The sequence below is a fragment of the Ailuropoda melanoleuca genome, chromosome 18, assembly GCF_002007445.2.
Source record: "Ailuropoda melanoleuca isolate Jingjing chromosome 18, ASM200744v2, whole genome shotgun sequence".
NCBI lineage: Eukaryota > Metazoa > Chordata > Mammalia > Carnivora > Ursidae > Ailuropoda > Ailuropoda melanoleuca.
The window spans coordinates 27,338,194-27,364,539 of NC_048235.1; the positions used below are offsets into that span (position 1 = coordinate 27,338,194).

The 26,346-nt window shown below is 38.2% G+C and overlaps 1 protein-coding gene across 5 annotated transcripts in view; it reads left to right on the forward strand.

Annotated features, from left to right (window-relative positions):
• The window catches only part of NRG1 (neuregulin 1), a 217,303-nt gene that overhangs the window by 63,943 nt on the left and 127,014 nt on the right, over positions 1–26,346 (forward strand). The gene's annotated exons all lie outside the window — the stretch shown is intronic.

A 26,346-nucleotide genomic window follows, 5' to 3' on the forward strand; every position in this document is an offset into this window, starting at 1 on the left:
TTTCTCTCCCTTATTTGAGCTCTTTATTTAAAGTTGTTTCTCAGTTTGAGAAGCTCTTCAGTAAGTAGATATTCCCAATTATTCTATTTCAACCTGGGGAGTGTGTTTAAGGCACAATTTCCTCTGGCTATCAGCATGGTAGGAAACACTTGCAGGAAGGTCTGTATTTTAGTCCACTTCAGTTGTTTTGTCAATCTCTTTAAATACATCCAGTTCGAATCTAAAGCCTTTCGCTTTGGGTTAGTACCAGAACTGTTAACGATATGATGTAAACGTATTTTTTATTGCATGAAGTATGATGTTTTGACTATATTTTAACTAGATAAAGCATCCTTTAACTAGATTGATGGAAGCGATCTAGTGAGATCAAACAGGAAATAAAATGCCAGAGAGGACTAAATTGGCTTCTTCTGTATTCTAAAGACACTCATTATGTAGTCTAAAACGATAATCCCTTCTGGGGAGTTTGGGGTATTTGTTATTTAATTCTACTTATAAAAAGATTAGTATAATTATATAGATTTTAGCTAACTAGCATTAAGGAATCATGTTGAGCTTTGTTTTAGATTTTTGGGTGTTTATTATACAAGGGCAAATACTAGATTTTTCTTTTTGGCATTTTGTCTGGGAACAATTTCTCCCCCTGCATGATTCATTGAATGAAGTTATTGAAACTCTTGTAATTGGAACCCTCCTGCTATCATTAGGGCGATGGATGCTATCCTTAAGCATATCCGAGTAGTTTTGGAATAGAAGAAATACTTCTTTGGGTTTTCCAGAGCTTTAGGGAACTGAAATGAATCTCTCAGTTTACATTTGTATTCATTGCAATACTGTGGAGAGAGAAATAGTTTTGAAATCTGACTCTGATCTCTAACTCTCAGCAGAGTTAGTTCCTGATACTTGGTAAAGGTTTAAGACTAAGAAAGAAGGCTTTGTATTTTTATATCGTGTTAAAATATTTCAATGTGCCACTTTCATACATCCCCCCCTTCCCCGTTCATGCTAGGCTCTCCGTAAATACTGTGGAATTGATTCATGCATACCTTTTCTTAATCTCATGAAAAATACGCTCTGTAATTTGAAAGCATAACCAAGAGTGGCGGGATCCTAAGTCCAGTCTTGGTTAGAGCGGTGAGAGCAGCGTGAGGCACTCAACCCATCTAGAGGGAGCCCCGCGGACCTCTGCCGTGCAGAAACCTGTGACATCAGCAGAGCTCCATCTAGCAAAGGCTGAAGGGGAAACTCGAGGAAGCAGAAATTGGCATAAGTGGGACTGATGTATAAGAGTCGAAGGCCTTGGGAAAGTTCACACGGGTCAGAAATAATCAACGCTGAAGAATAGGTTCCTTTTCGCTTTGTTTCCGCCAGAAAAGAGACACCAGTAAATCCCCATGCGTGAAAAGTGAACCATGCTGTTGAAATGTCATCACATCTGGGCAGGCTGCGTTCTTGGAGCTCTTGGCCCTGGTGTTTGTTGTGTACATTTTGCAAAGCCTTTAGATGGACTCAGCAAATCTGTTGTGTATTTTGATGAGTTCCTGTGCTTTTGGGGTCAGGTACCCCTGTTATTCTTCTGTTCTTTAGGCACAAAGGTGCACACCTGCGTGCAGAAGCAGCCCCTTCCTGCCAGTCCTTGTTGATGGGAGCCTCTCACTGCGGAGTAAATCCTGGGAGGGTTCAGCAGTGTCAGTTCATGCCCTTGGCCTTGCTCGGATGCCCCGAAGGATGCCAAGTCCTTCTTTTCTGCCGGCATCCTGCTTCTCCCCAGAGCCTTCCCTGACCACGCCCACCCTCAAAGTGCTACTTTTGTCCTCTGTAACTCCTGTTGGGATAGAAAAAAAACCAGAAAGAAGAGAATAAGCATTACCCACCTACCTATATGAAATACCACTGCTAATATTTTAAAATACATTCTTACTAGTGTTTTTCATTCTGACTTTCTATTTATCTACCCTCCCTCCGTCTACTTAATGTGTCATATGTATTTTTCTCATGTTACCAAATACGAATCAGAAGTATTTTAAAATAGTGTTTTTTAAAAATCTTAAACTTTTAAATAATTCTTTAAATCACTGTAACAATAAAGCAGCTGTCCCTGACTGGAGGTTTTAGGGGATTTAGGTTTCATTTACAAATACCTTATCATTTATTTCCCCTTTGTATTTATTATTCCTAGCATTTCATAAATGTTGGTGAAATATCAAAGGTACTAATCCTTCCCTTTGTAAGGAAAATTTTAACTATTTTTTTTCTGAAACTGGAATTGATGTTTGTGTTGTATACTCACTATTTTTAGAGTTGCTAATTTATAAAATTTTCAAGAAGTTTCTTGTAATGATCTCCTGGTAAAGATTAACGTTATTTGCCTTTATTTTACTTACTTTGTTTTGGTAAATGAGGCATCTGTGACTTGAAATGTGTAATTTGCTAAATGAGTGTCCTATTACATGTAAGTGCTATTGTATAAGGAGAATGTGAACCTTACAAAACAGTTGGTCAGACTCTCTTGTTCCTCTTTTATGTAGGATCAGCAAAAAAAGTAAAAGAATTGCTTAGAACAAACCTTAATGACTTCTCTCTGAAGTGCCAGCAGCCCATGACCCTATTTTGCCGACGATATTATTGAATGCTATAAAAAAGTGCAATTGTTAATACCAGTCACTTTACTGAATTAAGAACCATCCATTCCAATATAATAAATAAATGAGGGAAACACAAATGAAAAGTCTAATGAATAGCAATCAGAAAAAAATAAAGGTGAGTCTCTGGAAAACAGTCTTAAATAGTAATAAGTGTTTCTAATAATAATAATAGTAATGGCAAACACCTGTTGAAGGCTTCCGTGTACCAGGCACAGTGCTAGGTGATTTGCGTGGAGAACCATAACTCATGGTTCTCATAAAATCTTATTCCATTTTTCAGATGTTGAGGCTGATAGATTATGTCCGAAGTCACACAAGCAGAATTCAAACCCAGGCAATCCACTAGCCTGCTATGCATGACATGTGAAGTTTTGTTGCCTCAAAGAAAAATCATTTAACTTTGAAAGGAATGAGATTCTGCGAATGGACTGGAAAGTGATCTTTGTCAAGAAGTGGATTGGGACCGTGGGTGGTAGCTTAGGTAAATGTGAGACCTGGGACCAGCTGAGCCCATGTGATCTGTGTGTTACACATCAAAGTATGCCAGGCATGAGGTGAAATGGACAGAATACACACCTTGGGTGGACACGTGCTCGGAAGTCTAAATACAAGTGCTGTAATTACTAGGTAATCTTAGGCAAATTGTCTAACCTCCCTGAGACTCCGTTTCAAGGTCTATAGAATCTTGTTTATCTCAAATCTACATTGGAAGCTTAATGTGGGAAAATTAATGTGAATCATTTAGCACAGCTTTGCTTTTAGGACGTCTCCCCTATCTGTGGGAGAGAGAAAAATGAAAAACTGGTGTGGCTCTGAAGAGAGAAAGGAAATCAGAGGAGGCCTTTGCATCTCATGTGAACAATGTAGGAAAATATCTTTATTTTTGGAGGAGGAAAGGAGTTAATTATTTGCATTCCAAATGATGATGCTGAAAGTTCTATGCCAAGAAATCACTGTGTCTTTTCAAAATATTATATATTCTCAGCTAAGGCTGCATTTCAAAGGAACTTATCCAGGAAGTCCTCTTTGAAATCTCTGAATGAAATGGACAATTCAGTCTTTAATTTGGCACCTAAAAGAGCTGGCTGAAGGGGAAAATATCTTTTGTCTGCAGGACGTTTCTATTATAATGAGATACAGCATTTTCACTTGGGAATAGCACAGTGATATGTATTGATTAGATTGGGCCACGTCCACTGGTCCATTGGTGAGATTTAAAGCTATGATTCTTACATTTCACCCTCAGCTACAACTGACTTACCTGCTTTAATGTCAGAAGAAACTCCCTGGACCATTGCTAGATGATTCTCAGCTGGAAAAATGGCATTTCAATTTCAGATCTTTATTGGTGGCAAAATATGAAGTCTGTCCTGTCACCGTTGGAGAGCTCCTTCTAATTGAATGCAAATTGTGTTTCCAGGTTTCTATAAACATGGCATTTTCAAGGGTGTGGTGACTCTGTCTCTTGTGGAGAATGACAAACCAATTCCCATGCATCATACAGCAATAAGAGAATAATTTAAAAGGAAATTGCCCAATTGGTATTACTTCCATCTATCTAATTGCATAAACACTTATGTATTTTTAGGACAATAAGTGACTTGGAACAAGAGCACAGAGGTGTGTATCACAGCCATTCCTGTGCTCAGGCAAGTTAGTGCCTTCATAGTCATTCATTCATTTTGTAAGTGACTGTATCTGACTTTTTTTTAAAGTACCACCTGCAACTGTAATACAGTTCTTCAGTTCTGCCTTTGACCTTTCTAAAGTCCTTCACGACCTCTCATTGCATTCCACCCCTGAACGAGATAATCTTGAAACTTTTGGTCAAGCTTAAAATGAAATTAAGTTAACCTTTGGTAGTCAGTTGAAATTAACCTTTACAAAATTATTCTTGTGAACCATGCAATAAGCCATATATGTGCATGTGTATATATATACACATAACTAGATATTTGTATCAGACTGTATATTTTATAAGGCATGTTTTTATATACTGAGTCATTTATTCACACAGGAACTCTGTGATCTAGATTTTATCCCATTTGTTGGCTGAGGGGTTGAGGCTCAGACACTCTGACAGGTCCAAATTCAAAACCTAAGGCAGTAGAGCAGAAATTTAAACCCGAATCTTCTGATAGCAAATGTTATGGTCTTTTATTTGCAAAGTCTTAGGGGATCCTTTCAGCGAGTTTGAGGGAAGGCCTTCTTTGAAAAAAAAAAAAGAGAGAAAAAGAAAAGTATCAAGATGCAGTTTTTATAAAGACTGCAGGAATACAATCACATTAGTCCCAGTTATTCCAAAGCCCACTTTTATTGAAGTTATACACTTCCAAACACTCTAAGGTAATGAAATGGACAGTTGAGCCCTTAGTTAATGGCAACACAATTGAAGAGTTTAAAAAAAAGGAGGCAGAAGTGTTGGTCTAGAATTATTTCAGTGACCTTGCTGTTTGGCTTTGTTATTTTGAGAATGATGTGGTGTATGTCCAAATATGCTATTTTACAGACATGGGAATACTCTTTGAGCCATTGTGCTTAGGGAGTCTGATCTTCGCCAAACGGGCATACCTCCCTTGGTGGTAGTTTATGTTTGGGATAGATGCACTGTCTTATTCCAGACTAACTACTATTTAATTTAGTGCATGATATCTTAAATCCTGAAAATTATTTGTATGATAGAGTAATTCATGAGTGGAAAACTATCAGACCTGGAGCAATTATTTCTCTGTATTTTATTGCTTGGGGGGATTTTTACTGAAATATTCTCTTTAACATTAAAAAAAAATTCATCAGTCTTTTTGTATGGCAGCTGGAAGAGGGGAGGACGTCTTTTTTCCCCGTTTTCCGTGTAGTAAAAGCTATAGTAAGTGTTTTTAATCATTTGGGATAGAGCAGTGAAATGGATTAAATAGAAAAGAGTTTTAATTTTTTATTTTTTAAGATTTTATTTATTTATCTGACAGAGACAGCCAGCGAGAGAGGGAACACAAGCAGGGGGAGTGGGAGAGGAAGAAGCAGGCTCATAGCAGAGGAGCCTGATGTGGGGCTCGATCCCATAACGCCGGGATCACGCCCTGAGCCGAAGGCAGACGCTTAACCGCTGTGCCACCCAGGCGCCCCAGAGTTTTAATTTTTTAAATGGTGAGTGGAGGCAAGGGAATAGAGACAGGTATATATCAAGAAAGCGTCTAGAAGAACAGAGCTGGCAAGATTTTGGTAAATGTACTTATGCTGAACTTGGTGGTTTTCTTTATTTTCTTTATTTCTTTATTTTTTTTCAAGTTACCTAGGGATCTGAGAAATCGGAAGATGGGAATAGAAGCCGGGGTACTCTAGGAAACAGCTCGCTCCCTGCGTTGGAGGGAAGAATAAGTTAGAAGACAGGATGGGGAACAACATGATAAAACAGCAGAATAAGAAACAGGGATTGTGATTTAAGAGTTTATCAATTACAAGCTATGGAAATTTAACTCCAAAGGGCTTAACTATAAAGAGAGTATGTTGGCTTCCGTAACTGGCCCAATTTGATCCAGAGCCTCAAATGCATACGCGAATGGTTTCTCGGTCTTTATGCTTTGTTTCTCTACAGATGTTAGCTTCATTCTTAGTGGGTTTTCTCTGCCTGACAAGGAGATGACTGCTAGTATATCTAAGCCTGTAACCCCTCACCTCATAATCTAAAAAGAAGAGAAGGTCTACTCCTAATCCACACAGCAGAACCTAAGGAAGAATCTGATTGGCTCTACTTGTGTCCTATGCCTGCCCCTAAAATCCCTACTGTATCCAGGGAGATGAATGACTTCCGTTGGGCGGGGGCGGGGTCAGATATCCACTGCTGTGTGTGCTTGGGCCGGTGAGGCGGATGGGCTCAGCCCCATGGGAACTGCAGGATGTAGGTTCATTACAGAGAGGAAGGTTTTGTATCTCATCATGGGCAACGTGGGCAAGACAGGCAAAACCAGCACGGTTCTCAGTGGCTGATGTGCAGACAACTTGAGAAGAGTCAAGATACAGATATCTCACAGAGAAATTTTTTTTTTAAGATTTTATTTATTTATTTGACAGAGAGATACAGCCAGCAAGAGAGGGAACACAAGCAGGGGGAGTGGGAGAGGAAGAAGCAGGCTCCCAGCAGAGGAGCCTGATGTGGGGCTCGATCCCAGAACGCCGGGATCACGCCCTGAGCCGGAGACAGATGCTTAACGACTGTGCCACCCAGGCGCCCCTCACAAAGAATTTTAAAGAAAAATTAAAACTAGGTGTTACTGAACATAGTTTAATTGGGAAGACAAAATTAAAGCAGAAATTTCAAAGAAAATGAGTCAGAAAACTGAAGACAGGGGCGCCTGGGTGGCACAGCGGTTAAGCATCTGCCTTTGGCTCAGGGCGTGATCCCGGCGTTATGGGATCGAGCCCCACATCAGGCTCCTCTGCTATGAGCCTGCTTCTTCCTCTCCCTCTACCCCTGCTTGTGTTCCCTCTCTAGCTGGCTGTCTCTGTCTCTGTCAAATAAATAAATAAAATCTTTAAAAAAGAAAAGAAAAATTACTAGTTTCTTTCACCAGAGTAACTGCATCTTCCTTCCTTCCTTCCTTCCTCCCTTCCATTCTTTCTTCTAACAGTAAGAGAAGTAAAAGAAATATGCTTAGCCCATTCCATTTCATATTGTACAGAAAAGTCAGCAGATTACCCTTTCTGAGGCTTTACTAGCCTCGTAGATATCACTACTGAAATCTAGAAGAAACAATGTCCCCACCAGTTCATCTGTAGGCAGATCCCGCTTTTCTCTGCCCTACTCTTATTACAATGCATCTAGCATACAAGGTGCGTGAGTATTTAATTTATTTTTTAAAATAAAGGTGCTGTGTATTCATAGTTCAACTAATCATCAAAGAACTGCTGGAATGGCACTTTCCATTTTCTCTCCCAGTCTACCAGAAGTCAGCAATATCTTAAAAACCAGTTATATGGGCCAATGTGGGTTACAGGCTAAGGCTATGCTCATTTCCATTCAAGTCCAAAACTATCTCTTATTTAGAGATTTGGTGTTTAGGTTGAATTTGTTCATCGTATATGAACTATTGTTTTGTTCATTGCTCAGATATTCCAGAGTCTTTTCTTCAGTGAATATCAAACTTGAAGACAAGGAGAGGGGCGCCTGGGTGGCTCAGTCAGTTAAGCATCTGCCTTCACCTCAGGTCATGATCCCAGGGTCCTGGAATCAAGCCCCGCGTCAGGCTCTCTGCTCAGCGGGGAGTCTGCTTCTCTCTCTCCTCCCCATTTATGCTCTCTCTTGCTATCTCTGTCCCTATCTCTGTCTCTGTCTCTCTGAAATAAATGAAGAAAATCTTTTTTTTTTTTAATGTGACAAGGAGAGAGAAATTGAAAGAGGGTGGGAGGGGGAAAGAGAGAGAGGAAAGGCAGAGACAGGTTTTTTTAAATATTGCAGGACTTTATTTGCTGCAATGAAAAACATCGGTCTTGCTTTTAATTTTTAAAAGGAATTTGGGGCTATCAATCTCCTCATTTCCTAGTCAGAATAGTAAAATACAGATTGGGATAGGCCAAGTGATAACTAAGGTCAAAGAGCAAGTGAGTCGTAAATATAAAATTAAGTTTTGCTCTTTGAATCTTAGATCACTGAGAACTTTCTCACTCTTTGATTAAAGTAAGTGAATAGTTAATAATCTGTCTCCCACAGTGCTCCAGCGTGATGCTAGGAACTGTGATGTGTATTTCTGTGTATTCCTCTTGATGTGCATTCGTCTTCCCCCTGAAGAGGGGGAGGATTGGGGGAGATGAACAAGAATAGTCCTTGGGCTGAAGTACTTTGCAGTAAAGGAGAAAGGTTAATTGTGGTTAATTGGGCTAATTGTGTATAATGATACATGCTCATGATACAAAGTAGAATACAGGGGGCAAACTTAAATCAAATTGTTTTTTTAAATAATATTGCTTAAGATAGAATACACTTATCCATTCTGTGGCATGTGATTTAAAAGGAAATATTTGGATAATGATTTTTTTTTTACTGTGGTCTCTTTTTTTCAAGTAGCCAGTTGTTTCTTGTTCATATTTAAAGCTCAATAATTTTACCAAGAAATCAGGATTCTGAAATTTATCCTATTTAAGAAAAATGATGAAAATCTGTGATTTACTGTTAAAAGTAAAAGGCCAAGTAACATTAAGAGGAATCAGACGGTACTTTGCACTAAGTAGGGTTTTGAAAGTTGTTTGGGGAGTTTTTAAGGGATTGAGAAACTTAACTGGGAATTTTAAATGAGCATAATCACAGTATGGTAAATTGAATTACTGTTGAGCTTCAGAAACTTACCCATGATACATAGATGGACTTAAAAAAGATATTCGAAGTGATATTTTTGATTAGGTTACCTGGAAATGTATATGGAAATGTTGAAGTTTCTTGAACAACTTTATTTTCATTAGGCACAATTTGGGTTTTTTTGTTTTTGATTCCTTAAGTCTGTAGAATTGACCCAAAGTTGGAAGAAGTAGTGTATTTGAAAACGTATGTCTAATTATATTATAACTGAGTGATACATATAGTAAATTAAAACAATACAGTACATCAATTAAAATGGCCAAATATTGAAAAACAACATATTCCTTTATGATGACTCCTCTCGATTTCTTAAAATTCATTATTGAAAGAAGTGATTAATTGACAAGAAGCTTCTATGTCATTTGACTGAGTTTTCAACTACACATTCCTCATGTAAGCATTAAGATATATTCAGAAAAAGAATCTGCAAGAGGAAATATATTGTTATTTTATGTTCTATATAAATGTTCTTCATTTTACTTTAGAGATCTAGCTATTTAATCAACCTATAAAAATCCATGCCATTCACAAATAGTGTAACTTGGAGAACATCATTGTTATTTTAATTCTTAGTCTACAAAGCTATAAGAAGGAAGTTGCTACATTTACTTAAAAACAGTTGTAAAATCCAGGCAGAACGCAACTTGTCAGACAGGATATTTTTATAAGATGTGATGTGAGTAAATATGAAGAAAAATAGCCTTACACATATCTGAGAGAAAATTATTTAAGTGGGCATAGTGGATTTTTTTTTTTTTTTTACAAATTTTGTACATTTCCCTTTAGTTGATCCATATGGATTTTTTTTCTCTGCTATCTTCATAGCAGCTTTTTATTTTCACATCCCTAATACTCCAAAGCCCAAATGCATCTTGCTCAGGCTTGATCCTCAAATTATCTGCAAAAAAAATAAAACGTACAAAGAGTTCTTGGGTATGTTTTAGAATGAATAGATTATGGGGGCAGCAGAATTGCCATGTATGTGCAAAAGAGACTGTGTGCGAAAGCAAGATAAACTTTAGGAAGGATATAGGTGACTCAGGGGCACATAAGGGATTTATTGGAACCTTTAAAAACAATTTTACAGGGGCGCCTGGGTGGCACAGCAGTTAAGCGTCTGCCTTCAGCTCAGGGCGTGATCCCGGCGTTGTGGGATCGAGCCCCACATCAGGCTCCTCCGCTATGAGCCTGCTTCTTCCTCTCCCACTCCCCCTGCTTGTGTTCCCTCTCTCGCTGGCTGTCTCTATCTCTGTCGAATAAATAAATAAAAAAAAATCTTAAAAAAAATAAAATAACAATTTTACAGTGCAGGCGAAGGGGACTGAGGTTTAAAACTGTTCAGCTTAGTGAAAAAATAAAAATGATACCTGACATCCACTACATGTATACATAGAGAAACAAGTATTTTAGTAAAACCTCCTGCTTGTTCTTCTAAAGTTTCTAGAACATGGGCTGTGACCTTTTGTGTACAAAGCGCATTGAGGAGTGAGTCTAACAGTAGCTTCTAGTGGAGGGGGTTTTCATGAAGAATAGGACCAGCAATAGTCTCCATAATTTTCAAAATGTCGTAACTTAAACTTCTCCGTTTGTAGGAGAAGTACTGACCCAGGTATATTTTATTTAAATGATGCTCTGAAATTATAAAAAACATTCTTTGTCTAATCAAAGAAGAAAGCAAACTCTTTATTATTTTATTGATATAACAAGATGTTAGGTTATCTTCCAACCCCCAGGGGTGTTCTTCTGGTTGTCTCATAGCTCGTGCTTCAACAACAAGCTTGCCACTTGCTATTGACAAAATGTGCCCATCGGTCCCCAAGCCAGAATGTAAGGTCTGGAAGGAAAGAATTTGGGGTTATTTGTGTGTCCATTCCCATAGCAAATCACCACGCTATTTTCCAGGAAGTATTAATTAAATAGATATAAACATAAACAGCGAGGTAATTTTTTTAGTTAGATTATTATAATTTTTAAAAGCTGTACACATATGTAATTATAGGAAAGCCGTCTAAATCTTAAATCACGAAACAGATATTTAAGTATTTTAAAATCAAAGTTTAAAAAAATAACAGTGGCTTAAATAATATTAGAGAATTTTTAATATTTTGAGAAGTATTTCACACTTTGCGTCTATTTCTTTTTTTTTTTCTGGTTTCTATGTCTGGAAAGTTTCCTTATTTTTAGATAAATACTCATTTACATGGTAATTTATAACAATCTGTTTCACCTTAGGTGGGATTATTACAAATTATCTGAAAATGTATATATTAACTGGTTGGTCGCTGTTCCTCTCTGTGGTGCTGAAGAGTAAGAGAATGCCACCATAGTGTTGATAAGGTTGATTTTTCTTTCATTATTGTTAGTAATAGTAATAATAATAAATAATAATATAATAATAGTAGTAATAATAAGTTCGTGATAGTAATAATAAAAATAATAATAATTAATGAAGTAGTAATAATATCTTTTAGTGAGCACCTATCACACGTCAGGTACTTCCATCTGAGAATAAATATGTATTAGTCCCATTATATAAATGAGGAAACTAAGAGGCTCAGACAAGTCAGTGTTTGTCAAGGTTAAATTACAGGTCGTGACAGAAGCAGGGCTGCTTTCGAGCCTCTCTGACTCTGAGTCCTGTGCTCTTTTCACTCACTGATTGTAGAGAGTGAAAGAAAAACCCTTAGAGGGCTCCTCTTGGGACCTCTTTTTTTTTTTTTAAGATTTATTTATTCATTTTGAGAGAGAGAGCAAGAGAGAGAGAGTGGGGGGGAGGGGCAGAGGGTGAGAGAGTCCTAAGCAGACCCCGCCCTCATCGCAGAGTCCCACATGGGGCTCCATCTCCTGACCCCGAGATCATGACCTGAGCCAAAACCAAGAGTTGGATGCTTAACCGACTGTGCTACCCAGGCGCCCCCTCTCTGTGACCTTTTCCTCTAAAGGGCATGTGATCATTGCAGCTACTTTTGAAAATAGTAGTATTTTAACGTGACTTCTTGGACCAAATCGGTTCTTGGAATCAAGGTGCTTGAGCAAAGTACAGAAATATATATACACATTTACTGTGATAACAAACATTAAAACTAGAAAGTTTTAGGTAACAAATTATGTTCTCTTGGTACTTGGATAACTTAGAAGGAATACCACAAACCTTTAGTACGCACACACCTTGGGACGTAGAGAGAATGATGAGCACATTATAAAGGGTGTATGCGTTAAATATCTGAAACTCAGGTTATAAGAAACAAACATAACGTGATATGTAGCTTCAACTAACTCATCCTTCATTCTGATGGCAATTTTCAGATCAGTTTTGAGATGCAGAATAAAAATCATAGCTTTTTGCTTAAATTTCAGATTGATAGGGAAGGTTATTTGCTTTTAACAATCTTTACAGTAAGTTTTCTTTTTTGTGTTTAGATTGACTTATTTTGTCAGTTTTTAGGGTGTTTTTTTTTCCCCAGGCAAGATGGCATTCTCATCTCCTGCCGCTATTAACATTTAAAGCATGCAGCCTTTTGTTGCAATGTGGTGTAAATTCCAAGTGACTGACGATGATTAAACAGAAAATGAAACTTGAATGGCAAGATCTCAAAACCTACTGAAAGCCATGACAGGTGTCTGTCTGTAGCAATATATCAATTTGGAACACATAAAGAGTAAGAAATTGTGGCTTTTTCATGGTTGGGTTTCTTTTTTCTTTGAAATCAAAGGGAGAAAATACCAACTTGTCCTGGATCCCTAAAACAGCGATCTGGATTTCTAAACAGGGTGGACAGTGCAAGCACACGGTGAATAATCCCTGACCTTGCAGTCCGATACTGTGCTCCATACCCATTTTCCACCAGTTGTAATTTTCTCATTTGTACACAGATGCTATGGTAACATTTAAAAAAGAAAAAAGAATGTATAACTGTAATTAAAAAGCCAGCAATCAAGAAAGATAAGACATAAAGAATTAATTGGGATTACAACTCTTCTTTCTGCATTGACTGCAAAAGCTTGGTGATCTGAATTGTGCTTCAGCCCTGAGCTCAGGACTCCCTCCAACCCCCAAGGCTCTTCTTTAACATTTGTTATTACTTCGCTATTTTATTTGGCAGAGATCCCTCTATCTCATCTTCTAATGCACTGGCAAGGTTCCTATTGCCAATAGCTTAGAGCCTACTCCTGCTAGGGTAAGCGACATAGCCGAACTTTCTAGCCTCCGCATCCTTATAAATAATGCATCTGGTTTCCTGTAACTACATGAACCCTTAGACTTTAGTAGGCATGTCTTTGTTAGTCAGAGTAAAAGAGTGGGGAGATGAACGGTTAGGGAAATAGTTGTAGGCAGTTATTATCACTGATTAGAACCTGACTCCATCATACGTGCATTAATCACTGGGTTAATGCTAATGGAATGCTTATGATATTTATAGTAGACATAAACATGATATATAAAAATAATGTCTTTGCTGGCTAAACTGCTTCTTAAATTCAACATGGAAAGTGCTAATGTTCACTAGGACCTTTTGAAACTCGGTTGCCCATAATTAGATCTAATTTACTTATTTTTAAAACCTCTTTTGCTCTGCACACAATCCACTTACTTTTTGGGTGTGTGCACACTTGTTCTTAAAAACAATAGCGAGATACTGGTTAAAGATAATATATAATGCCCCAGCTTGATGGTATAACAAGTTACTGGATTTAGAACGATGGAGGAAAAATGCTATGATAATGAGTTAATAGCAAAGTAAGTAATATATATCATACTTCTAACTTCAAAGTGTTTATAAACTTATGTTATTAAAAATTAACGTTTCACGAGGCACCCGGGTGGCTCCGTCGGTTAAGCATCTGCCTTCAGCTCAGGTCATGATCCCAGGGCCCTGGGATGGAGCCCCGCATCAGCAGGGAGTCCGCTGCTCCTGCTGCTTCTGCTCTCTCAGTCTCTCTCTGTCTCTCAAATAAATAAAGTCTTTAAAAAAATTAATGTTTAACTTTAAGCCACAGAGATATTAGTATTTAAACAAGAGAAACCAATTTTTAAAAGTGAAACTTCTTCAACAATGTTCTTTAAGATGGCACCCTCCGACGATGTTAATGTAAAGTAGGAAAGTCCCACCCCAGTATGGATCCTTTGCGTTATTGGACATGCCCTCATTGGACGTTCACAGAATGACTGTTCAGCATTAAAATTACGTTGTATGGATGAAAAACGTCAAATTGATTTAGATGTTGAATGAGTAGCAGGCTGCTCTAGAACCTTGTATATTTTCATCAGAATTAATTGAAAGAAGGAAAAATCATGTTTCTAAATGGAGAAAGTTGTTAATCCTCTTCCTTTTATTGTTGGTTTCTTTCGTAACGATCAGTTTAAATCTGAATGGCTCATGTATTTATGAATAGGGTGATGTATAACTAATAGTGACACTTATTTTGGTCATCTTTAGCCTTTGCCATATGAGGGATTTTGCAGAGCCTAGGTAGTTTTCAGAACTAATGTTAGCCAAAATGTTTAATACTTATTTCTTTCACCCATGTTAAACTTCCTTATTGATTAAACTAGTTTCTACAACCGGCCAATTTTTTATTTAAATCATCAGATCCATATCTGTATGCAGTATGATTTTTTTCTCTTTGATTTTGAATACAGTTTTTTTCTACTTTGAAATGTCAGAACTTCTGTGAAATTAAAACATTTCCTTAATGATTCAGAAAATTTGGCTAACTCTATTTTAAGACTGTGCATTGTCATCATTGGTAAATAAGAAGTCTTCAATTCACCAAAAAGATAATAATAAGATATGTTGGTATTTTATTCAATTTATATATTTTAATCCACCCACCAAAAATAATCAAGCCAATAATGTCTCAAAAAAATCAACCCATCATCAAATAACTACTATAGCCTAGTCTGTTTTGATGCGTATTTTGTTTTGATGGATACGGAAGATAGAAATAGATGGATTATGTTTTTCTGCTTCTAATTGTCCAATACTTCCAGTCTTCCTGCTTAGGCATAGTGCTTTCTGGAATCAGATGTCTTCATTCTTCTTCTATCATTAGTCAAAACAAAGCACTGTCAGAAGGAAATATTTTCATACTGGATACTGAGTGAAGAAAAATCTTAGATACTTAGACATGCACATACAATAAACAGTGTTTCCAGAATATGTCTGCCACACAAATAGAATCCACGAGAAGACATGAACAAATACTTCGGAAGTATTTGCATTTGTGCCAGACTGGGATTGGGAAAACTAGGTTCTCCCTTAGACTGTAACACCATAGAAGCAAGAACCATTGCGATCTTTCTTTTATTCTCATCATCTTAGGTAGGGCCTGGCATGCAGTAGGTACTTACTAAAGAATGACGAATGAGCGAAGTCACCAAAGGCAGGAAGGACAAGACGAACCTAGCATGTATCTGGAAAAACTGTCAAAAGGCACACATTTAAAAAAAATACATGTGAAGCCCGTAGCAGAAGAGGCATTAACTGAAGACCAAAGCTTCCCTTTTCACTTGAATATGAGTAATTTTTAACTTGCTGTAATTACACAATGTTCTCAGATACTAATTTCATTTCTTTTAAAAAAAATCAAAAGAAATTACATTTTCCTGCTGAAACTCTGGCTTTACAGCATGTCTTCTTCTCTCAGTGATCATGTTCATAGTAGAAGGAATAGCCACGCAAGGGCATCACATGGTTTATTCAAGCTTTTTGATTCATGTCCCTACTGGCAACATCATTTAAGTGGCTTGATTTCATCATGTCCGGAGTTCAGCCACACAGCGTGATGAAGTGGACCACCTAAAGCTACGAATTAAATTCTGTTGTTGGAAAAGGGTGCCCTGCTCCGAGGAGTAAATCCGTGTCATTATCACGTTTGTTCTTGTTCTCGTCTCTTCTTCCTCCCTCCCTTTACTTCAGGCTTGTTTGGGTCCAAGAACAGTAGGGCTCAGCAGAAAAGTTATTTCGTCTGTTATTGATGACCTTTTTGTTCAAGTCTTCTTCCATGGGCACGCTTTCAAAATACAATTCTCAAGAGGAGAAATAAGGATCCCGATAGTACGAATGATACATAAGGAAGGACGTATATATGCCACTTGCCACAGTGCTTGTCCTGCCTCTGTTTTTCGTAGTCAGCTGTCTCTTCTATTTTTCCAAGGAGACTTGGACCTTATCACTCTCAAAATTTGAATCATGCCTTCACTCTCGGCAGATGACTCCATTTTCCACTTCAGAGGAAAGAGACACTGTAGCTGGAGCGTCTTTTCCCTTCCTGCTACCACATCTGTAAACCCTGGCACAATGCCTGGGACCTAACCAACCACTTAGCATTTTTGGATGGATGAGCAGGTAGATAGCAAGACAAATGAATGTACATCTTTGGTCTTTAGAAATGGTGGCTATTTTTGATCATATATAATACAGCAACTTCAAAATCTGAAATCTGCTGCTTTTGAAAAGCAGGTCATCTTGAGGTTTTCCATTTTTACTTTTCAGACTGTGAAATGAAGTTATTTTAATGCTGAACAGCAGAAATTTCCTAATCAGTTGCTGTATGTCGGCTGAATTACAGTAATATCATTTCATTTCGAGTGGGACAACTTAAGCATTTAGTTCTGAGTTTTCGACAGCATACAGTTCACTAAAATAATTATTTTTGTACCCATTCAGCCCATCTTTTTCCTCAGCCATAGGTTATTTTAAACCTCCTGTCTGCAGGAGTACAGCTAGCTCTGAGCCTGGAGATGCCTAAAAATGTCTTACCTTCTCGTTACACTTTTTTTTTTTTTTTTTTAATTTAAGCGATTTCTCTCTACTGTTCATTTGCACCAAAAGCTTAGGTACCTTGGAAAGCTGTTTCAATATTGGTTATTTATCGCAATAGATTCTTCGGTTTTAAGTCTCTGAATGATTACTAATAACTTAAGTTTAGATATACTCATCACAAACTTTTTCCTTGGAGTCTTTTTGTGGGTGAAAGGGAAGAATAGGGGGCGTCTAGGTGTACATGGATAGCTTTGGGGTATCCTTTTATATTTAACTTTTTGGATGCCTTTGCTGGTAGACTACGGTAGTAAACATTTGGAAGGACATGCTAGAAGGAAAGATCGGGTTAAATCCAGGTGTTTAACCTGGGATGAGGGAGACTCAACCTGAGGATGGGTTATTTGTCCCACCTCTAGTGACAGGTCGTAGCAAAGCCTCGGGGAAGGATTTTTGAGAAACACTTCAGGAGATTTATGTTTCGTTTGAGAAGCCTCTTTAAAAGCCTTTTCCTTCTTACGGGAGGTATGTGGGGGTAGAAACAGCATATGGTTGAAACTCTCTGCACGGCAGTGCTATGTAAAAGAAGTACTTTCCTGCTAGGTGAAATTACTCTGCATGCCTCTTGCTGTCACTGACATGATTTAGTTAAATACAGATGCTTTTAGAGGGGCTTTGTACTGCGTCATAAATATTTAACAGTTTTATAAAATATCTGTATGCATAACTGGGTGGGAAATACAGCGATGGAGAAGCTGAGCCTCCACTGCGGAGCCCTTGGCCTTAGCGTGTCCCCTGACCATTTGGCCATTGAAAAAGATATGTTCAGGATGCAAGTGTCATCGACAATTAAAGGATTCTATTTCTGTTTTTCCAACACAATGAAGCTTACTGTCTAACCTTTCTGATCGTTGGTAAAGTGAACTTTACAATTTCCCTCTTCACATTATTCATAGATGTTCCAATCCCCCAGTGACCGAAGGATAGCATTAAGAAAAATCCCTTCTCAGTAAATAAATGGCATGGGGGAGGGGTCAGGAAAAGCTCTTAGATTATCTGCAGCAACGAATGGTTTGTTTATATAAAGATACTTCATCGCCATTAGATAATAATTAAAATGATAAGAATCTTGTACTTTTGATATGATTTTGAAATTCCTTTTAAAAATCAATTCCTTCCAGTGAGAGTGGTAAGGGGAGGTGGGTGGGGAGGATCCATGCAGTGGAGGAAGGGAAGTAACCGAGTGCAGGCTAATGAATGTGGAATTGGTTATTTTGTTTGTTTGGCGTAGGCTATAGAGTTTTTATAATAAAACTTATTATAGTATATTAAGGTGGTTTCTCTGTCATATGTGCTGGCCAGAAATAGCCATGAGAATAATCTTCAAAAAATTTTCTCCAGCATTGTATTATGGAATTTTTAAACATATAGAGAAGTTGAATGCATAGTAAACAAGTTATGCCCATTGTCTAGATTTTAAAGGTAACATTTACTGTATTTGCTTTATCCAATGCTCATTTTTATCTATCCATCCACTCTTTCTTTTGATGCCCTTTCAAGTAAGTTGCATACATGAGCGCATTTTACTCCCACATATCCCACTCTGCTTGATACATGTGTTTTATTACAATCTTTAAAAGAATATGTACGTGATGGATTATGCCAACAAACAGAATATAGGTTTCTCTGGAATGAGTCATCGTATTTGGACCTGGGATTTTCTAGGCATCATATTTCAGAATTTAACTCCATTAGCAACAGCCTTCTTTCTCCTGTTCCTGACAGTCACTCCTTCCCTGTGCCAGTCTTCTGACTCTCCAAATTAAAAGAGGCCATAACCTTGCCTCACCAGTTCTCAGCTATTGGCCATCTTTGTATCACATGTTTTTTGAACCATTGCAAAAATATTAGGCTGAGCCCTATTTTGATGTGACAGTCTTCTTTCCTCCCTTAATATAAGCTCCTTTCCATCTACCAGAGTCTCTATTCTGTCCCTTTCTATGTAAACATGAAGCCCATTGTCATGTTGCCATTGTTAAGCTAATTTCTTATCTCTGACCTATCCTCAGTGAAAGTGATTGGGCTCCATGGCGCACATTCTATGTGTCCCCTTAGTAATCAGGTTGAATAAATGAGTCTGAATATGAATATTGATCTCTGGATAGCTTCCAGAACGAGGCCCTGAATATTCAGTAGAGTTGTGACCGAAAGTGGTCATGGGAGCATTAAACAGGGTTAAATTTCAAGTAGACGCAGTGACAGTGCAAGTTCAGAGTGAGGTGTTTCTGTGGAGGTAACCCATGGCAGTAGTGACAGAACCTCTAAACCCTCCCTTCTACTCTTCCTTTATATTGACATTGGCAGTCACGGCGCTGCAGAGCTTTCCTTTGTAGAAATGAGTGGAAAGGGGAGGAGCATTAGACCTGAATTGCAGTTTTGACTCTGTAATTAATTTTTGTGTGACTCCAGGAAGATTATTTTTACCTCCTGGGACCTTTTTTCTTCTTGGACAAAATAAAATTCATGGGCAAGTCCTGCTTCAGCTCCGACATTCAGTAAATGAAAAATTTTGATCTAATTATTGTTGAGATTACAGTTCATCTTTGCATTAAGCCTAAATCCTTTCACTCTGTTATAATTTCCGAAATGGAAAGAAAAGAAACAGGTCATTCTTAAACAAGTCTGAACCTAGCAACGTATTGTGTGATTTATGATAGGAGATTTTGAATTGGAGACCAAGTGACAAGATACTTTTATTTTATGACTGTTAAATTCGTATTTTTAAAGTAATAAAAATTGTAACAATGCAGAAAAAGTGTCCACCCCTTGGACTGAGAAGCAGCAGAAAAGTAGGAGGCTGGCATTTGATTTTAAATAGGACACTCCTGCTTCTGTGAGCATTATAAGGCTTTTGACCTTATAACAGCATTGCTGTTCGGCAACTCCCTCAGAATACCAAATCCGTTCTGGCAATTGTATGTATTTTTATACCTCCCTCTTTTCCCTTTGGTGCAGCTTTGTATTTTCATTTTGATCAGCAGCAAGGAGTGAGACTTACGTAGACCCTAAGGAAAATGTACATTGTAAGCTGTTTCCTCTGGATGAACTCTTCTCAGATTTACAAATTTGGTCTGTATTTAAAAGTAGGACACTTCAGATCATTCCCTTCCCCAAGCTGCCTTGATTGCAGGTGAGTTGTGAGGGTTTATTTTATATAAGGCTTTATAGGATGTTTCAGAGTCTCTTGAGTGGATGGTAGTGTCTTATGACTAATTTATAACCGCCTTCATATGTGGACCATCTCATGCTCAACAGGTTGCGTCTGAAGCGGAAGACTGAAAAATCAAAGTAACAAATTCCAGGGCATTTGTACAAGTGACGTGTTGTGCTATACAGTGCATTTCTGGATTGATTTGGGGATTAGTTTATAGAGTCAGAGGACAAGAAACGGAAACAAATAGCTGGTGCCTAAGTGTAAATCAAGTTTAATTACTTCCATGTTTGAAACCCTACTGACTGTATTAAATGGGCATTGATTATCAGAGATATTTCTCCCTAATGTTTCATTTCTCTTGCTGCAACAAAGTATAGCCTTTATTATTTTCCTTCAATAACATTATATCCATGCTCATAAAAGTGTCGATTATCCCCTGTATTTTTGTGGCGTTTGCCGTAAGACTTGAGGATAAAACAAACAAAAATCCTCTCTTAGCCCTGGTGCTCTGTGATGTGATCGTAACTTAGAGTAGTGAATATTAATGAAACAAGCAAAATATTTGTTCAAGGTAACTAATCCAACGTACATAGCTCTAGTAAACATTACGATTGACTGTCCATCCGTATAATATCAGAGTCGTCACTATAAGGATAACTTTCTTTCTTTCTATTATACATATACACACACGGTACTTTAACATTATTTGTGTTTATTCACACAAGTGCAGCTTTTATTTGGAGTACCCATGCCTTTAAAATGTTTTCCCGTAGTTAATTCATCTCTCCTAAGTAGAATTTCCATATCGATGCATTGATTCAACAACACATGGTGACTTATGTGTGCCAGGCATGTTCTAGGCAGAAGGGATCTAGTGATGGAAAGAGATACAAGTGCTTGCCCTTATGGAATTGACATTCAGGCAGTGAGTTTATCACACATTTCATAACAAAGCACACCGTGTAGAAAATACAGATAATTCAGAATAACTGCCACTTTCTCCCCCATCCTTTGCTCATATGTCTAGGATATTCTAAATAGGGGAATGGGATGGAGTTAAACAATGAGAAATAATATTGTAAGAATATAAAATGAGATAGAGTTATAAGCCTTTGCTCATTTTCTCATAAAATGTCTTTTGAATTGAAGCGCTCAATGACATATCACTTTACTCTATCTTTATCCGTGGTTCTGAGTTCCTTGGGATACAATGTTGCAGCATGAACATCAATTCAGAGTTTGTAGTTAATTAATAACTGTCAGAGATTTAATGCCAGGTGACCTACCGAGAGTTTTGTAGACGAAAGGGCAACCTAAACATACCAAAGTCTCATTATTTTAGTGCAGTCCACTAGTAAAACTGGTCAGGTAGAACATATTTTCCTTTTAAAATTAAATGTTGGAGAAGCTGAAACCATGATGAGTGTCCAAGAGTCTTGTTGTTGTTGTTGTTGTTGTTATCGAGTAGGAATTCACGTAACCTAAAATCATTCTCATGTGAGCAAGTCCCTGATATTTATCACAATGTTGTGCATCCATCTCCAACTGCTTCCAGAACAGTTGGAGATGTTAAAGGAATTTTAAAGGAACGGTGACTTATAAAATCAAAAATAAAATAGACTCTATTTGCATATAACTAATGATTGCACTTACGGGGAATGAGAAACTAATAGTTTCTCTCAAAGTAAAGAAAGCTTATTATAACACTCCCATTTAGTACAGATATTTTTCTATATATAAAATTCTCACATCCTCATCTTTGAGGTCATGTACTGTATCGTGAGCAACAGAGGATCTAAACTCCTAAAGAACAAAATGTGCCAGAGTGAATTGATCATCTTGTTATGAAATGAGAACACAGACCCACAGTCAATACCAAACGTTTGATACAGCGTCTCACGAAGTAATTTTTAAAATTAAGTCTGATTGTCTTCTCTGAGAAAATTTTCACTGGGTAAGAATAAAGTATAATCAGAGTCTTCACTCGCCTTCAGAGTGGGGAGAAAACACCTGCCTAGCAAGGTAGAATGAGTTTCATATCCCCCATTTCGCGTTATGAATAATGTCCAAGAACATCAGATAGTAAATGGATTTGGTTTGGCCTCAGAGAACTTTTCTGTTTAGTTGAAGAGAGAAGAATTACAGGAACAACAGTTAAATTTTGGTTTATTCCCAACTTTCCATCCACTGAAAGGATCTGTGATGCTTAAAGGTGAAGCGTAGTTGTGGTAACAGAGTTTCACTAGAATAAGATAAATTCATAAAAGGCATATTTAGGAACAATAGGAAAAATTTGGTAAGGTGCCTGAACTGAACACTACAAGATTTGAAAAAAAATGAACGAGCCTATAGAGGGTATTTGGAATAACGAGATGGATACGAAAAAAGTTTGCCTGTTTAATAGAGGTGCCAAAATCTATATAATTCGATTTCAGTTACAAATAAAACCAAACAAAACGTATGTACTGAATAGAGAACACAGCTCTAGGCTTGGGACAGTGAGATAGTAATAGAGCTGGCCTTCAAAGAAACTGTATTCTTCAGTCTTATACACATGGCATAATTAAATAATAGCACAGACTGGGGAGATGTGCCCCAGCAGTCGTACGGTTAAGAAAATGCTGGGTCCATGACTTGGAAGCATAGAAGGGCTCCAGGGAGGAGTTGAGGCCACCTGGGAGTGACTCAGATGAGTGGGAAGAGGCTAACAGATGCATTTGAGTACTCTGTCCTCTCTGTAGGAAGCAGTACGTTTTTAAGGTTATCTTTAGGACATGAAGCTTTCTTCTGAAAACTGTGATTTCATAATTCATTAGCAAATACATAAATCATTGCATTTTACCCATAGTCATCACCAATGACTGTAATTTAGAAATGAAATTATCCCGGGGGCACCGGGGTGGCTCAGTAGTTGGGTGTCTGATTGGTTTTGGCTCAGGTCATGATCTCCTGGGTCAGCGAGCTCTGTGCTCAGCAGAGAGTCTGCCTGGGATTCTCTCCCTCGGCCTCTCCCCCAGCTTGTGCTCATGCATGCTCTTTCTCTCTCTCTCTTAAATAAATAAATCTTAAAAAAAAAAAAAAGAAATGGAATTATCCTGGTTACTGTAGTACTAGACACCACAAAGTAAATTCTGCGCTTTTAGCCATAAAATGTAGGAGCAGGGGTAAGCTTTTTCAGAAGTAAACATTTTCAGGGGCACCTGGGTGGCACAGCAGTTAAGCATCTGCTTTCGGCTCAGGGTGTGATCCCGGCGTTATGGGATCGAGCCCCACGTCAGGCTCCTCTGCTGTGAGCCTGCTTCTTCCTCTCCCACTCCCCCTGCTTGTGTTCCCTCTCTCGCTGGCTGTCTCTGTTGAATAAATAAATAAAACCTTAAAAAAAAAAAAAAGAAGTAAACATTTTCAGAGTGAAAGAGCCAAAATATAGGGGGGAAAAATGTAAAAGAGAAAAGAAATTTGGGTAATATGGTCAAAACAAACTGGCATTCACCATCCTCTTTCATCTGCCAGAGCTGTGCTAAATACTTCCGATAATAAATAAAATAAATGCTGAACCCAACGGCTTGGCTTGAGTTGAAGTGGCAGAGGAGTTTGAGCGTATTTGACGATATGACAGGATTTTTTTCTTCATTGGCGCTGGCTTAGAAGGAAGCTGGACTGTTACGAAAGTGGATCAGAAATACAAGTATATTTTTATTTTCTTCTGCTAAATCCCATTCTATATTACCCTGTCTCTCTTGTGCCAGGTCGACTTACTAACATTGACTTCCTTACCTTCTGCGGTGGATAAATTATGGTGGCAAATTCTTTGTCGCTGTCCCATCAAGACTTACTCCCCTACCCCCATCCCCATCCTGTGTCACCAGTAGGAGGCAAAGGAAATGACCCGTGGAGCCTCCAGATTCAGTCTGCATGACTGGCAGCTTGTGCCTTGGGATGCTTCTGCTCAGAACCCAGCCTCCATGCCGTGAGCAGCCCGAGCCCCAGGGAGAGGCCTTATGTTGGTGCACCTTCCTATAGTCCCTGCTGAGCTCCCAGCTGATATTTGGCATCAGCTGCCAGTCATGAGATTGCCGTCTTCCCTATTTCAGCCCAGCTGTACCCCAGCTGATCATAGCCCCAGCTGATCGCAGCCCCAGCTGATCGCAGCCCCAGCTGACATCAAATGGAGCAGAAGAACCACCCAGCTGAACCCAGTCAGCCTGCAGACTCGTGAGATAGAATACAGCCATTGTTGTTTTTTAAGCCATTTCAGGGCAGTGTGTTGTATGGAAGTACATAACGGAAAGAGCTTTCCAGAGAAAATGCTGGAACTGAGACCGTGGAGGGGCTCATTCAATTTCCATTATAAATAGGTAACATTTAGATAGCCTATGCTTGATCCTTATAATTTCTGGATATCACTAGGTAAAATTTTAGAAAGCTCTTATTTTGGAAGCAAGACACCTTTAAGTTTGTTTACAAACTATGTGAAGGAGCTAAGCCTTTTTCATTGTTACACTTTCTGGTCCGCTTATTCTCCCATTGAAGTGATAGGGAAGCAAGGTATAATCAGATACATTTGTGTGATTAAAAAGAAAAGCAGTATTTTTCAGCAGAAATAGCATGAGTCAGACTTTTTGTTCAGATCTTGGCCCTATATCACTTAATAGCTTTGCGTCCATGGCTAAGTTACCTAAGCTGCCTGATTGCGTTTCCTTTTTTTTCTTTTTTTTTTTTTTTGAAGACAATATGTACTGTACAGGATTAGTGAAGATAAGAATATATATTATCATATATATAGAATATATATATAATAATAGAATATATATAGAATATAGAATATATATTAACAACCTAGCATAGTGCCTGGCACAAAGGTGGAACTCTATAAATGTAGCCTGTTTTGTAATGGACGAGGTGGTAATGTGATTTTTTAAAGGTAGCAAAAATCTGGCTCATGTTTATTTATTAAGGGGACACAGAAATATGGGGGCTCCTGGGCTTTATTTGGATGGAGCCCAAAGGGTTAAAGTGGTCCCTCCTTGCAATTCTTCCTCCAAATAGGCATGTTTCATCCAAAAGAAATTCAAATCCCTCACCGATTCGCACCACCCTTCCTCACTTCTTTACTGCTATAGGGGATTTGATTAAGGGCTTATTCCACTCCTAGTCCCAAGGGGAAACAATGAAGAATTCTTTTTTTTTTCTTTACCTCCAGTATCCCCTTTCCTCGATGACATTCACCATCTGATTTGGTGGGAAACAACTTTATAGGATGCTAGCTTTCTGCAAGCTAATCTTAGCCTCAAGGTGCCACGGGGCTCTTGGAATACCTCTCCAGGGAGGACACGTACACACCCCAAGTCCGATGTGTGGAGCCCAGGGGAAAGAACCACTGTGGCAGCCCACAGGATTTTGTCTCTGCTGTTATGTCCTAGCCTTTGTAGGATATGTTGTTTTCCTTTCTAAATGCTGGGTGTCTTTAAGATGACAGCTAGAGCAGAGCCCGATAACATCTTTGTCTGCAGAACATGTTTGCTTTCAGTGATTAAGGTGAGGTGAGCAGTTGTTGGTATGAGCCGAGGACCACTTTTTTAAACTCTAGGTTACTGGTTTGGGGATCTTCTCTTACCTGCCCAACTGGGGCTGCCTGAACCCCATTTCAATTTTTGAAACTTAGATGATTGGCTGTGAATGAAATGACAATGTGTTATACTTGAGTGTAATGTTGATTTGGGACAGAAGTGAGGCGTTAGGGACTGTGTATTGAAACTGGGTGATCTGTAAAGGAATTATAAAGTACCCTAAAAGCATAAACACTTACTTTGCTTATATTGGTTTTGAATATTTACATGAGTATTGATTATTTAAATGTTCATACCTCTCAGTATGAATACTGTAAATGCTAATATATAGATTTCCTGTGATATGAAATTTCAGGTCCATTGTTAGAATCTTTAAGAAAACTCTCACTACTTTAAAATCAAATAGTTAATGGGACACCTGAGTGGCTCAGTCAGTTGAGCATTTCACTCTTGGTTTCAGCTCAGGTCATGATCTAAGGGTCATGAGATGCAGCCCCACATCGAACTCCCCCCTGAATGTGGAGCCTACTTGTGAGTCTCTCCTTTTGCCCCTCCCCCTGCTTGTGCTCTCCCTCCCTCCCCTCTCTAAAATAAATGAATGAATTAAAAACTAAAATAGCTAAAGCTAGAAAGTAGGCAGAGGATCTTGTTTTAAGTATTCTTTTAAAATATTGGTTATTGGTATATAAGTGCAGGTTATGGAGAGCATAAGTCATTTTGCCCGTAAGCTTGTCACAGTCATAACTACAATTAGGCAAATTGTTCCAGGCTTTTGTAGTTGTTGTTCCTGCAAACACATTTTGAGATGTAA